Raw genomic sequence first — 562 nt, forward strand, 5'->3', positions numbered from 1 at the left:
CTAAACTCTGATTGGTGCAGGGAAATATGTGACAACCCAAAACTCGTCTAATTTTGAGAGCAATTGTGCACTGAAAATTATATAGTTAATAAAGAAAGAAGTCTTTAATATGGAGTCATTGTAGTTAATTAAAAGCTTGCATTAACAGACTCGCAGCTAAATTTGAAAGAGCTGTGAAAGTTAACGCTGAGTCACACTTGGCAAGAGAGCCCTGAACGGCAGCAGAGAACAAGTGACAACCTATCTTTTATTATTCTGATGAACTCATAAAGTGTCCCTCTGTGCCGTCAGATTGAATAAACAATACTTATATTATGATAATTGACAAGTGGCTGTTAAATAAGAGAATAAGAGGGACAACCCACCGCAACCAGTGCATTAATCATTCCTTACATATGGGATTTCACAATAAAGTTGTGATCTCAACATTAGCAAGCAAGCACACCTTTTTTATAGAGCATTTTTGCTAATTATGCTAAAATGTGCTTTACTGGAAGAAGAAAGGGGAGAAAATAAAAAAGCCTGTAAAAGAAAGAGAATGGAGGATTTAGTGGCATCTAGC

Source organism: Morone saxatilis, unplaced genomic scaffold (genome assembly GCF_004916995.1).
Source record: "Morone saxatilis isolate NCDOM2014 unplaced genomic scaffold, NCSU_SB_2.0 Contig15, whole genome shotgun sequence".
Taxonomy (NCBI): Eukaryota; Metazoa; Chordata; class Actinopteri; family Moronidae; genus Morone; species Morone saxatilis.